General features: G+C 43.7%; 1 pseudogene; it reads left to right on the plus strand.

Annotated features, from left to right (window-relative positions):
- Window positions 1–15,174, plus strand: part of LOC139559580 (dihydropyrimidine dehydrogenase [NADP(+)]-like) — a 151,650-nt pseudogene that overhangs the window by 70,783 nt on the left and 65,693 nt on the right.

Consider the following 15,174-nt stretch of genomic DNA (forward strand, 5'->3'; position numbering starts at 1 on the left):
GTTCTGGGATTCATCCAATGACATTGAGGAATACACCACCTCAGTCATCGGCTTCATCAATAAGTGCATTGATGACGTCGTCCCCACAGTGACTGTACGTACATATCCCAACCAGAAGCCATGGATTACAAGCAACGTCCGCATCGAACTAAAGACTAGAGCTGCCACTTTCAAGGAGAGGGAGACTAATCCGGACGCTTATAAGAAATTAGACGAACCATCAAACAAGCAAAGTGTCAATACAGGATTAAGATTGAATCCTACTACACCAGCTCTGATGCTCGTCGGATGTGGCAGGGCTGGAAAACTATTGCGGACTACAAAGGGGAACCCAGACGTGAGCTGCCCTGTGATGTGAGCCTACCAGACGAGCTAAATGCCTTTTATGCTCGCTTCGAGGCAAGCAACACTGAAGCATGCACGAGAGCACCAGCTGTTCTGGATGACTGTGTGGTAACACTCTTGGTAGCCAATGTGAACAAAACCTTTAAACAGGTCAACATTCACAAAGCCTCTGGGCCAGATGAATTACCAGGACATGTACTCAAAGCATGCGCGGACCAACTGGCAAGTGTCTTCACTGACATTTTCAACCTCTCCCTGACCGAGTCTGTAATACCTACATGTTTCAAGCAGACCACCATAGTCCCTGTGCCCAAGGAAGCGAAGGTAACCTGCCTAAATGATTACTGCCCCGTGGCACTCACGTCGGTAGCCATGAAGTGCTTTGAAAGGCTGGTCATGGCTCATATCAACAGCATCCTCCCAGGCACCCTAGACCCACTCCAATTTGCATACCGCCCCAACAGATCCACAGATGACACAATCTCAATCGCACTCCACACCGGCCTTCGTCACCTGGACAAAAGGAACACCTATGTGAGAATGCTGTTCATCAACTACAGCTCAGCGTTCAACACCATAGTGCCCACAAAGCTCATCACTAAGCTAAGGACTCTGGCACTAAACACCTCCCTCTGCAACTGGATCCTGGACTTTGTGACTGGCGGCGCCCAGGTGGTAAGTTTAGGCAACAACATATACGCCACGCTGATCCTTAACACTGGGACCCCTCAGGGGTGTGTACTTAGTACCCTCCTGTATTCCCTGTTCACCCACGACTGTGTGGCCAAACACGACTCCAACACCATCAATAAGTTTGTTGATGATACAACGATGGTAGGCCTGATCACGACAACGATGAGACGGCCTATAGGGAGGTCAGAGAACTGGCAGTGTGGTGCCAGGACAACAACCTCTCCCTCAATGTGAGCAAGACAAAGGAGCTGATCGTGGACTACAGGAAAAGGCGGGCCGAACAGGCCCCCATTAACATCGATGGGACTGTAGTGGAGCAGGTCGAGAGTTTCAAGTAGTTTGGTGTCCACATCACCGACGAACTATCATGGTCCAAACATACCAAGACAGTCATGAAGAGGGCACAACAAAACCTTTTCCCCCTCAGGAGTCTGAAAAGATTTGGCATGGGCCCCCAGATCCTCAAAAGGTTCTACAGCTGCACCATCGAGAGCATCCTGACCCGATGCATCACTGCCTGGTATGGCAACTGCTCGGCATCTGACCGTAAGGCGCTACAGAGGGTAATGCGAACAGCCCAGTACATCACTGGGGCCAAGCTTCCTGCCATCCGGGGCCAAGCTTCCTGCCATCCAGGACCTATATAATAGACGGCATCAGAGGAAAGCCCATTAAATTGTCAGAGACTCGAGTCACCCAAGTTATAGACTGTTTTCTCTGCTACCGCACAGCAAGCGTACCGGAATGCCAGGTCTAGGACCAAAAGGCTACTCAATAGCTTCTACCACCAAGCCATGAGACTGCTGAACAATTCATTAAAATCGCCACCGGGCAATTTACATTGACAACCCCCCTCTTGTACACTGCTGCTACTCGCTGTTTGTTTGTTACCTATGCATAGTCACTTCGCCCCCACCTACATGTACAGATTACTTCAACTAGCCTGTACCCCTGCACACTGACTCGGTACCTGTGCCCCCTGTATATAGCCTCGTTATTGTTATTCTTATTGTGTTACTTTTTATTATTACTTTTTATTTTAGCCTACTTGGTAAAAATGTTCTTCTTCTTGAACTGCACTGTTGGTTAAGGGCTTGTAAATAAGCATTTCACGGTAAAGTCTACACTTGTTGTTTTCGGCGATTGTGGCAAATAAAGTTTAATTTGATTTGACTCGAGGCTGTAATCGCTGCCAAAGGTGCTTCAACAAAGTACATTTACATTTTTACATTTAAGTCATTTAGCAGACGCTCTTATCCAGAGCGACTTACAAATTGGTGCATTCACCTTCTGATATCCAGTGGAACAACCACTTTACAATAGTGCATCTAACTCTTTTAAGGGGGGGGAGGTTAGAAGGATTACTTTATCCTATCCTAGGTATTCCTTAAAGAGGTGGGGTTTCAGGTGTCTCCGGAAGGTGGTGATTGACTCCGCTGACCTGGCGTCGTGAGGGAGTTTGTTCCACCATTGGGGTGCCAGAGCAGCGAACAGTTTTGACTGGGCTGAGCGGGAACTGTACTTCCTCAGAGGTAGGGAGGCGAGCAGGCCAGAGGTGGATGAACGCAGTGCCCTTGTTTGGGTGCAGGGCCTGATCAGAGCCTGAAGGTACGGAGGTGCCGTTCCCCTCACAGCTCCGTAGGCAAGCACCATGGTCTTGTAGCGGATGCGAGCTTCAACTGGAAGCCAGTGGAGAGAGCGGAGGAGCGGGGTGACGTGAGAGAACTTGGGAAGGTTGAACACCAGACGGGCTGCGGCGTTCTGGATGAGTTGTAGGGGTTTAATGGCACAGGCAGGGAGCCCAGCCAACAGCGAGTTGCAGTAATCCAGACGGGAGATGACAAGTGCCTGGATTAGGACCTGCGCCGCTTCCTGTGTGAGGCAGGGTCGTACTCTGCGAATGTTGTAGAGCATGAACCTACAGGAACGGGTCACCGCCTTGATGTTAGTTGAGAACGACAGGGTGTTGTCCAGGATCACGCCAAGGTTCTTAGCACTCTGGGAGGAGGACACAATGGAGTTGTCAACCGTGATGGCGAGATCATGGAACGGGCAGTCCTTCCCCGGGAGGAAGAGCAGCTCCGTCTTGCCGAGGTTCAGCTTGAGGTGGTGATCCGTCATCCACACTGATATGTCTGCCAGACATGCAGAGATGCGATTCGCCACCTGGTTATCAGAAGGGGAAAAGGAGAAGATGAATTGTGTGTCGTCTGCATAGCAATGATAGGAGAGACCATGTGAGGATATGACAGAGCCAAGTGACTTGGTGTATAGCGAGAATAGGAGAGGGCCTAGAACAGAGCCCTGGGGGACACCAGTGGTGAGAGCACGTGGTGCGGAGACAGATTCTCGCCACGCCACCTGGTAGGAGCGACCTGTCAGGTAGGATGCAATCCAAGCGTGGGCCGCGCCGGAGATGCCCAACTCGGAGAGGGTGGAGAGGAGGATCTGATGGTTCACAGTATCAAAGGCAGCCGATAGGTCTAGAAGGATGAGAGCAGAGGAGAGAGAGTTAGCTTTAGCAGTGCGGAGCGCCTCCTTGACACAGAGAAGAGCAGTCTCAGTTGAATGACTAGTCTTGAAACCTGACTGATTTGGATCAAGAAGGTCATTCTGAGAGAGATAGCAGGAGAGCTGGCCAAGGACGGGACGTTCAAGAGTTTTGGAGAGAAAAGAAAGAAGGGATACTGGTCTGTAGTTGTTGACATCGGAGTAATCGAGTGTAGGTTTTTTCAGAAGGGGTGCAACTCTCGCTCTCTTGAAGACGGAAGGGACGTAGCCAGCGGTCAAGGATGAGTTGATGAGCGAGGTGAGGTAAGGGTGAAGGTCTCCGGAAATGGTCTGGAGAAGAGAGGAGGGGATAGGGTCAAGCGGGCAGGTTGTTGGGCGGCCGGCCGTCACAAGACGCGAGATTTCATCTGGAGAGAGAGGGGAGAAAGAGGTCAAAGCACAGGGTAGGGCAGTGTGAGCAGAACCAGCGGTGTCGTTTGACTTAGCAAACGATGATCGGATGTCGTCGACCTTCTTTTCAAAATGGTTGACGAAGTCATCCGCAGAGAGGGAGGAGGGGGGGGGGGGGGGGAGGAGGATTCAGGAGGGAGGAGAAGGTGGCAAAGAGCTTCCTAGGGTTAGAGGCAGATGCTTGGAATTTAGAGTGGTAGAAAGTGGCTTTAGCAGCAGAGACAGAAGAGGAGAATGTAGAGAGGAGGGAGTGAAAGGATGCCAGGTCCGCAGGGAGGCGAGTTTTCCTCCATTTCCGCTCGGCTGCCCGGAGCCCTGTTCTGTGAGCTCGCAATGAGTCGTCGAGCCACGGAGCAGGAGGGGAGGACCGAGCCGGCCTGGAGGATAGGGGACATAGAGAGTCAAAGGATGCAGAAAGGGAGGAGAGGAGGGTTGAGGAGGTAGAATCAGGAGATAGGTTGGAGAAGGTTTGAGCAGAGGGAAGAGATGATAGGATGGAAGAGGAGAGAGTAGCGGGGGAGAGAGAGCGAAGGTTGGGACGGCGCGATACCATCCGAGTAGGGGCAGTGTGGGAAGTGTTGGATGAGAGCGAGAGGGAAAAGGATACAAGGTAGTGGTCGGAGACTTGGAGGGGAGTTGCAATGAGATTAGTGGAAGAACAGCATCTAGTAAAGATGAGGTCAAGCGTATTGCCTGCCTTGTGAGTAGGGGGGGAAGGTGAGAGGGTGAGGTCAAAAGAGGAGAGGAGTGGAAAGAAGGAGGCAGAGAGGAATGAGTCAAAGGTAGACGTGGGGAGGTTAAAGTCACCCAGAACTGTGAGAGGTGAGCCATCCTCAGGAAAGGAACTTATCAAGACGTCAAGCTCATTGATGAACTCTCCAAGTGAACCTGGAGGGCGATAAATGATAAGGATGTTAAGCTTGAAAGGGCTGGTAACTGTGACAGCATGGAATTCAAAGGAGGCGATAGACAGATGGGTCAGGGGAGAAAGAGAGAATGTCCACTTGGGAGAGATGAGGATCCCAGTGCCACCACCCCGCTGACCAGAAGCTCTCGGGGTGTGCGAGAACACGTGGGCAGACGAGGAGAGAGCAGTAGGAGTAGCAGTGTTATCTGTGGTAATCCATGTTTCCGTCTGTGCCAAGAAGTCGAGGGACTGGAGGGAAGCATAGGCTGAGATGAACTCTGCCTTGTTGGCCGCAGATCGGCAGTTCCAGAGGCTGCCGGAGACCTGGAACTCCACGTGGGTCGTGCGCGCTGGGACCACCAGGTTAGAGTGGCAGCGACCACGCGGTGTGAAGCGTTTGTATGGTCTGTGCAGAGAGGAGAGAAGAGGGATAGACAGACACATAGTTGACAGGCTACAGAAGAGGCTACGCTAGTGCAAAGGAGATTGGAATGACAAGTGGACTACACGTCTCGAATGTTCAGCAAGTTAAGCTTACGTTGCAAAAAATCTTATTGACTAAAATGATACAGTACTGCTGGCTGGTGAAGTAGGCTAGCTAGCAGTGGCTGCGTTGTTGACTTTGTTTGAAAGTGTAGCTGGCTAGGTAACCTCGATAACTGGCTAGGTAACCTCGATAACCTCGATAATTACTCTAAACTACACAATTATCTTGGATACAAAGACAGCAAAGACAACTATGTAGCTAGCTAACAGTACACTAATCAAGTCGTTCCGTTGTAATGTAATAGTTTCTACAGTGCTGCTATTCGGTAGGAGTTGGCTAGCTGGCTAGCTAGCAGTGTTGACTACGTTAGAAGGACGAAAATAGCTGGCTAGCTAACCTCGATAATTACTCTAAACTACACAATTATCTTTGATACAAAGACGGCTATGTAGCTAGCTAAGAAAAAATTGCTAAGATCAAACAAATCAAACTGTTGTACTGTAATGAAATTAAATTAAATGTAATACTACCTGTGGAGCGAAGCGAAATGCGACTGAGCAAAGAGGTCGAACCAAAGTACTGAGCAAAGGGGTCGAAATACTTATGTAAATGTGATATTTCCGTTTTTTTATTTTTATACATTTGCAAACATTTCTAAAAACCAGTTTTTGCTTTGTCATTATAGGGTAATGTGTGTAGATTAAGGCTGCAATGTAACAAAGTCTGGAAAAAGTCAAGGGGTCTAAATAATTTCCGAATGCACTGTAAGAGCAGGGCAAATCCTCACGTTGTCTGTCTCTCTCTCTCCATCCCTTCTTACCCCACTCTTGCTTCCTCAGGCATGTGTAGCTGTAAGTCTCAGCAGCCTGAGCTCCATGGTGTGGTCATCATGCTGGGTGCTGGTGACACAGCGTTTGACTGTGCCATAAAGCTAGAACCTCTCAGAGCATGGCTCTTAACAGTGGCTTTAAAGTTCCTTCAGAAGATGCTCTTTTGACCACAGTATTGATTATGTCCTCCTACTCTGAGATACTTTTTGAATACGGGCCTTGGGCAGAATTATAGCTGAACTTGTATTTTAGCAAAAATTCGATCTTTGAAATCAATTCATGAGTTATACATACATACGGATCTTAAGTTTGAATAGAACCTGACCATGCTCAATTACTCACTAAACTGTTTCTGACCATGACCCAGTAGCTATGAACATACTGATCTTTACAGCCGCTATTCCAATAGGCCTGTAGCCTCTATATGCAGCTAGCTGACTGCTTTTGACACACTTCATTTCTGGTGGCTCTTCTTACATTTGTTATTCATATAGATTGGCTAGGTAGCTGACGGTGGCTTTCGTCTTGGTTATAAGCTCATGGCCATTCACATTGTCCTTTTGTCTTTTCTGTGAAAAAGTAAGAAAGAAGTTATTGCACTGTAAAAACGTCTTCAGTTTTTTTATGAAAGAAAAAAAAGGAAAAAACTCTTGACGCGATTATGAAACCAGGTTTATTCTCTGAATATTTTTTTTTCTCCATGAAACAATCAAAGAAAACAATTGATGGCATGGAAACAGAAATAATATAATTGATTTTTAAAGATAGTAAGAAAGTGAGATACTTTAACCTTTGAGTTTCAAATAACATATCTATACAGGCCTCAAACACACATTACAGAAATAACATAAATACACAATGCCTCTTTACTGTAGATTTTTATGTAATTTTTTTAATGGCCAAGGTTTTTAAATCATGCATGTCAGTAAGGTGAATATACTGCATAAGACCAGGGCGTTGCACTAATGTGAATTCAGACAATATGCTTAACAGAGGCAGGGGGGACCACGGCCATTATAACAGCCTGTCTGTCCCCCTACTGTGCACTGCTGTGGACAGCCACGGTAATTAGTCCTCTGTCGTTGAATGGTTTTAAGCTTCTGTGTGGAAATCATAAAGTTTGATCATCAATTCAAAGAAAACCATAGCAGGGGAAATGGGAAAAAGATGTGAAAATGGGCTCCATATCATAGTAATACAGTGCCTTCGGAAAGTATTCACACCCTAGACGTATTCCTTATTTTGTTGTGTTAAAGCCTGCATTCAAAATGGATTACAATATTTTTTTCTCACACATTTACACACAATACCCCAAAACGACAAAGTGAAATCTTTGCTAATTTAATGAAAATGAAATACAGAAATATCTAATTTACATAAGTATTCACCCCCCTGAGTCAATGCATGTTAGAATCCCCTTTGGCAGCATTTACACCTGGATTGTACAATATTTGCACATTATTATTTTTCAAGTTCTGTCAAGTTGTTTGTTGATCATTGCTAGACAGTCATTTTCAAGTCTTTCCATTGATATCATGCCAGTTAAAGTCAAAACTGTCTCTAGGCCAGTCAGAAACATTCACTGTCATCTTGGTAAGCAACTCCAGAGTATATTTGGACTTGTGTTTCAGGTTATTGTCCTGCTCAAAGGTGAATTTGTCTCCCAGGGTCTGTTGGAAACCAGACTGAACCAGGTTTTCCTCTAGGATTTTGCCTAAACAACTCCTAAGACCTTGCCGACGACAAGCATACCCATAACATGATGCAGCTACCACCATGCTTGAAAATATGTTTTGTGTTGGATTTGCCCCAAACATAACGCTTTGTATTCAGGACATAAAGTTCATATCTTTGCCACATTTTTTGGAGTTTTACTTTAGTGGATGCATGTTTGGAATATTTTTATTCTGTACAAGCTTTCTTCTTTTCACTCTGTAATTTTGATTAGTATTGTGGAGTAACTACAATGTTGTTGATCTATCCTCAGTTTTCTCCTATCACAGGAGAAATCACTGTCACTGCTCGACTGAGGGACCTTACAGATATTTCTATGTGTGGGGTACAGAGATGATGTAGTCAGTCAGAATTCATGTTAAACACTATTATGGCCCACAGAGTGAGTCAATGCAACTTAGCATGTGACTCCTGAACTTATTTAGACTTGCCGTAACAAAGGGGTTGAATACTTATTGACTCAAGATATTTCAACTTTTCAAAAATGTCTAAAAACATAATTTCACTTTGATATTATGGGGTATTGTGTGTAGGCCAGTGACACACAATCTCAATTTAATATATTTTAAATTCAGGCTGTAACACAACATTTTTTGGAATAAGTCAAGAGATGTGAATACTTTCTGAAGGCACTGTAAATAGCCTAATGATACTACTTCTCCAGTCAAATTAACTCGTGGATACCATTTTTATGTCTCTGTGTCTAGTATGGAGGAAGTTAGAGAGAATTTTGGGAGCCAATGCTAACTACTGTTAGCGCAATGACTGGAAGTCTATCTACTAGCATGCTAGTGGACATCCATAGACTTCCAGTCATTGAGCTAACGCTAGTTAGCATTGGCTCACAAAACAAAATCTTACTTCCTTCATACTAATGTTGTAATGTATCCACACTGTTCCCACAACCTTTAAAGAACTCAGAAATGCTGTTTTGTGAACATTCTTGCAACATCAAAGGAATATTTTTTGCACCCTGATACAAACATTATCTGAATGTCAACACAACTAGACAGTTTTTTGTGTTTTGGGAACATATCTTTGTGATGTCCCCACATTGTTCCCACCAGACTGTTACCACAACCTAATTAAACATTCTGGGAACCTTTAAATAACAGATTAAATGTGTTCTAGATACATTCTTGCAACATCAGGTGAATGTTTTTTTGCACACTAAAAGTAACATTGTATAATCATCCGCACAACTGGAAAGTTTTTTTGTGTTCTGGAAACATACATTTTCTGATGTCCCCACCAGACTGTTCCCACAACATAATGAAACATTCTGGTAACTTTAAAAAACAGACAAAATGAGTTCTGGGTACGTTCTTGAAACATCAGGCAAATGTTTATACAAACATTGTTCAACCATCAGCATGACTGGACAGTTATTGTTTTATGAGAACATTTGCCGCAACCTAACGAATGTTCTGGGAACTTTCACAGAATCAATTTTAGTTTGCTAGGAAATATTTCTGGTACATTATGTTATTGCATTACCTGGAAACCTTATGAGAAATTTTGGGGTATGATCTGTGGGAGTTGTTACAGATGTTGTGCACAACATTTTAATGAATGTTAGGAGAACATTCCAAGGATTTTTCAACTGAAAAAAAAGTTTACAAAAAAACATTTTTTCTTCAAAAACAAATATTTTTATTTTTGGGGGGTTATTGTCCTAATGTGTGAGAAAACCCTGACTAGAACTTAATGGGAATCTTACCGGGTTTGCTGGATTTAGTCCTGAGATAAATGAATGACATTTCCTCAACATGACGTCAAAACATGTCTTTTGTATAGAAATGTTTTCATGTTTCAAACAATTATGTTTAATTCTTAAAAGTCCTGCAGACAAGTTGGGAACAAAGGGTAGGTGTCACGACTTCCGCCGAAGTCAGTTCCTCTCCTTGTTAGGGCGGCGTTCGGCGGTCGACGTCACCGGTCTTCTAGCCATCGCCGATCCACCTTTCATTTTCCATTTGTTTTGTCTTGTTTTCCCACACACCTGGTTTACATTCCCTCATAACTTGTTGTGTATTTAACCCTCTGTTCCCCCCAAGTCTGTGTGTGAAATTGTTTGTTGTAAAGTGCTTGTGCACTCTGACTGGTTCACGACAGGTTATTTTGTACCCATATTTTGTTGTTCTGGGTGCCGTTGGTTTTGCATATTAAACTGCTCCGGTTATTACCCAGTTCTGCTCTCCTGCGCCTGACTTCCATGCAGCCAGTTACGCACCAGTAGGGTAGAATAGGGGGAAGGGGAGCTGAGAGCAATATAAAAAGACAACATAAAAAAAACATATGCTATCCTTTTCCTCAGATGGAGCTGGTCAAAGAGGAGAAGTGTGAGTTCCTGCCCTTCCTGTGCCCTCGTGAGGTCATCAAGATGAGCGGCTGCGTGGCCGGCCTGTGGTTTTGCCGCACCGAGCAGACGGAGTGCAGGATTGGCTGGAGGACAAGGACTAGATCGTCCAGCTCAAAGTCGATTATATCATCAGCACCATCGGCTCCACGCTGACTGACCCTTAAAGTAAGGTCTGATAGAAGGGGAAATCAGGTCTGATAGAAGGAGACTGATCAAAGGTGTCCCCTTCATTGTAGTACCCTTAGAAGTGACTGTTGAAGTGCCCTTGTTGTCCAATCTTATCAGGATCTTACTGTATTAGGATTGACCTGTTAAAACATAGAATAACTACGTAAATGGCAGAGAATTGGCAGAATGTTGATTATCAGATCCTACGTTATGTTAAGTTATGTTATGTTACAATACAGCTCCACTTTATGTGTGGTCTAATCAAGATTTTTCAGTCACCCTTGTCATGTTCCGGACACCCCTGCACTTAACGGATCATACAGTAACATGCCAGGCATTTTTTCCAAATCCACAATGAGTCCCTGCATTCAGCTGATATCTGTACTCTGAAGCAGCCAAGGTCTTGTAATTGTTAGCTACAGTGTTAATGCCCCAGTAAAGAGCCTGCCAGGACAGGGAACGTATTGCTCTCCCTACAATCCATTCTCCATACTTTCCTTTCCCTGTATGGTGGCCTGGCACATACCTGGAACACTGTATGAGATTTCCTTCACAAGAATCCATAGAGAAATAGAGCATTCAGAGGCAGCAATTTCTCCATTTCTGGAGGGCCAGTGAGTGTGCATGCCTTACTATTGCAGACAGCTTGTGGCTTCTATCAATGTAATTGTCTGCATTTTTTCCAATCCCCCATATATGTTTGGGTAAATATCTTTAATATCTTTTCCTTCTATATTATATTCTCCTAACGCTATCATCCCTCCCCTAATTGACAACAATACTTAGGCTTATACATACTATACTGAACAAGTGTTGGTCCCATGTTTTATGAGCTGAAATAAAAGATCCCTGAAATTTTCCATGCGCAGAAAAAGCTTATTTATCTCACATTTTAGCACAAATTTGTTTACATTCCTGTTGTTGAGCATATCTCCTTTGCTAAGAAATCCATCTACCTGACAGGTGAGGCATATAAAGAAGCTGATTAAACTGCATAACATTTACAAGGGTGCACCTTGTTCTGGGGACAATAATAGGCCACTCTAAAATGTGCCGTTTTGTCACATAAAACACAATGCCACAGACGTCTCAAGTTTTGAGGGAGTGTGCAATTGACATGCTGACTGCAGGAATGTCCACCAGAGCTGTTGCCAGAGAATGTAATGTTAATTTCTCTACAATAAGCCGCCTCCAACATTAGAGAATTTTGCAGTACGTCCAACAGACCTGACAACTGCAGACCACGTGTAACCACACCAGTCCAGGACCTCCACATCCGGCTTCTTCACCTGCGGGATCATCTGAGACCAGCCACCCGGACAGCTGATGAAACTGAGGAGTATTTCTGTCTGTAATAAAGCCCTTTTGGCTGGGCCTGGCTCCCAAGTGGTTGGGCCTATGCCCTCCCAGGCCCGCCGATGGATGCGCCCCTGCGCAGTTATGTGAAATCCATAGATTAGGGCCTAGTGAATTTTTTTTAATTGCATGATTTCTTTATATGAACTGTAACTCAGTAAAATCATTGAAATTGTTGCATGTTGCATTTATATTTTTGTATATATACATTTTACGGACACAATATATTTTAAATTAGTTTATTTATTTATTTATATATTTTTTGTCCCACCCTTCAGCTCCACTCAACCCCTCCCATCTCTGAACACCATCCAGTTTGGATTTCTATTTGCCATATATTTTTCAACTATGCTTTGATGTTTCACAAAAGTCCTGAATCTTTCTATTCTCATAGTTTCTATAGATTGTAAATGAACGATAAAATGTTTTGCAATTCACCAGCAGTGCTATTTGCAGAGTTAGCTCCAGATAAATGTTGGAATTCTTCAGCTATTCCTGAACCTGCGACTAAAAACAAGCCACATATAGAAGTACCAAAACAAGTGATCTAATGATCCTGTCTCTTCACATCAAAATCTGCAGAGCTGGGATGGTTGTATCCCCCATATACAGTGGGGAGAACAAGTATTTGATACACTGACAATTTTGCAGGTTTTCCTACTTACAAAGCATGTAGAGGTCTGTAATTTTTATCATAGGTACACTTCAACTGTGAGAGAAGGAATCTAAAACAAAAATCCAGAAAATCACATTGTATGATTTTTAATTAATTAATTTGCATTTTATTGCATGACATAAGTATTTGATACATCAGAAAAGCAGAACTGAATATTTGGTACAGAAACCTTAGTTTGCAATTACAGAGATCATACATTTCCTGTAGTTCTTGACCAGGTTTGCACACACTGCAGCAGGGATTTTGGCCCACTCCTCCATACAGACCTTCTCCAGATCCTTCAGGTTTCGGGGCTGTCGCTGGGCAATACGGACTTTCGGCTCCCTCCAAAGATTTTCTATTGGGTTCAGGTCTGGAGACTGGCTAGGCCACTCCAGGACCTTGAGATGCTTCTTACGGAGCCACTCCTTAGTTGCCCTGGCTGTGTGTTTCGGGTCGTTGTCATGCTGGAAGACCCAGCCACGACCCATCTTCAATGCTCTTACTGAGGGAAGGAGGTTGTTGGTCAAGATCTCGCGATACATGGCCCCATCCATCCTCCCTTCAATACGGTGCAGTCGTCCTGTCCCCTTTGCAGAAAAGCATCCCCAAAAAATGATGTTTCCACCTCCATGCTTCACGGTTGGGATGGTGTTCTTGGGGTTGTACTCATCCTTCTATTCCTCCAAACACGGCGAGTGGAGTTTAGAGCAAAAAGCTCTATTTTTGTCTCATCAGACCACATGACCTTCTCCCATTCCTCCTCTGGATCATCCAGATGGTCATTGGCAAACTTCAGACGGGCCTGGACATGCGCTGGCTTGAGCAGGGGGACCTTGCGTGCGCTGCAGGATTTTAATCCATGACGGCGTAGTGTGTTACTAATGGTTTTCTTTGAGACTGTGGTCCCAGCTCTCTTCAGGTCATTGACCAGGTCCTGCCGTGTAGTTCTGGGCTGATCCCTCACATTCCTCATGATCATTGATGCCCCACGAGGTGAGATCTTGCATGGAGCCCCAGACCGAGGGTGATTGACCGTCATCTTGAACTTCTTCCATTTTCTAATAATTGTGCCAACAGTTGTTGCCTTCTCACCAAGCTGCTTGGCTATTGTCCTGTAGCCCATCCCAGCCTTGTACAGGTCTACAATTTATCCCTGATGTCCTTACACAGCTCTCTGGTCTTGGCCATTGTGGAGAGGTTGGAGTCTGTTTGATTGAGTGTGTGGACAGGTGTCTTTTATACAGGTAACGAGTTCAAACAGGTGCAGTTAATACAGGTAATGAGTGGAGAACAGGAGGGCTTCTTAAAGAAAAACTAACAGGTCTGTGAGAGCCGGAATTCTTACTGGTTGGTAGGTGATCAAATACTTATGTCATGCAATAAAATGCAAATGAATTACTTAAAAATCATACAATGTGATTTTCTGGATTTTTGTTTTAGATTCCGTCTCTCACAGTTGAAGTGTACCTATGATAAAAATGACAGACCTCTACATGCTTTGTAAGTAGGAAAACCTGCAAAATCGGCAGTGTATCAAATACTTGTTCTCCCCACTGTATATAACACTCTATTGGTTGCAAGAATTTTATATAATAATTTAAATTGAAAAACTCAACGTTTTGAATCCGGCGTCGTTTTGTGTATCAGTTTCTAAACCATGTGCCATGGAATCGGTACATCAAAAATCTCTTCCCAACTATTTTGCAACCTGTAAGGCTGTAATTCTTTTGTTCTTAAATGAAACTGGTATACTTTTAAATTTATCACAATTTTCTTTAACCACTTTTGGTCTTTAATGCAGGGCTGACAGACAAGTTCATTACCTTTTCCCCCTTCCACTTGCCTCATCCATTGTTGCGGTAATGCTGCAATTAGTTGATTATAATATTGAATAGAGCAGACATATCCATATATTTTGTTAGCTGCATGTGTGACATAACTCCACCAGTCCGATTTATGATATAATTTACAAAGATGTTACCGTTTTTAAACAGTTTTTTAAATGAAGTAGTATATTTGAGTTTAACCATAATATTTGTTGTAATATTTGTTCTGTCTTTTCTGTTGGATTAAACTTGGATGGCAACCAACTTTCTAAGGCTTGTTTTAAAAATAGGGATATTTGGATAATGTAATCTGAATAAAGGGAAAAAGGCCATTCTTGAACATGGGGTGAGTCATTCTTACTAATCTACTAGAGAACCAGTTCGCATTTAAGTATAGTTTTTGTATGACTGAAGCCTTTAGTGAGAGGTCTAATGCTTTAATATTTAATAACTGTCTCCACTCTCCACTTCTGTGAGTTTCAACACAAAATCAGGGTACAGTCAAATAAGAGGACTAATACAAAGATACAATAGTGGCAGATAGTAGATAAATACCCCTCTATTCTTACCCACAGTTGAAGTCAGAAGTTTACATACACTTAGGTTGGAGTCATTAAAACTCATTTTTCAACCACTCCACAAATTTCTTGTTAACAAACTATAGTTTTGGCAAGTCGGTTAGGACATCTACTTTGTGCATGACACAAGTAATTTTTCCAACAATTGTTTACAGACAGATGATTTCAGTTATAATTCACTGTATCACAATTCCAGTGGGTCAGAAGTTTACATACACTAAGTTGACTGTGCCTTTAGACAGCTTGGAAAATTCCAGAAAATGATGTCA

This window comes from Salvelinus alpinus, chromosome 30 (genome assembly GCF_045679555.1).
Source record: "Salvelinus alpinus chromosome 30, SLU_Salpinus.1, whole genome shotgun sequence".
In the NCBI taxonomy this organism is placed as follows: Eukaryota; Metazoa; Chordata; class Actinopteri; order Salmoniformes; family Salmonidae; genus Salvelinus; species Salvelinus alpinus.